The sequence below is a fragment of the Pelecanus crispus genome, chromosome 12, assembly GCF_030463565.1.
Source record: "Pelecanus crispus isolate bPelCri1 chromosome 12, bPelCri1.pri, whole genome shotgun sequence".
Lineage (NCBI taxonomy): Eukaryota > Metazoa > Chordata > Aves > Pelecaniformes > Pelecanidae > Pelecanus > Pelecanus crispus.
In genome coordinates, this window is record NC_134654.1 from 3,873,696 (window position 1) to 3,873,906 (window position 211).

Sequence of the window (211 nt, forward strand, 5' to 3'; positions counted from 1 at the left end):
GGGACCCACAGGGGACCCCCGGCCGCCTCACGGCCCCTCACGGCGCGAAGGCCTCGGCGAGCCGCGGCCGCTCGTTGCCAGAGCGACGCCCAGCTCGGGGCCTTCCTCCTCCTCCTCCCCTCACGGCTCCTCCTCTTCCTCCCCCCGCCGCGCCCTCTCCCACCCACTCGGCCTCGGCGGCGGCGATGGAGGCGGCGGGCGGCCGCGGCCT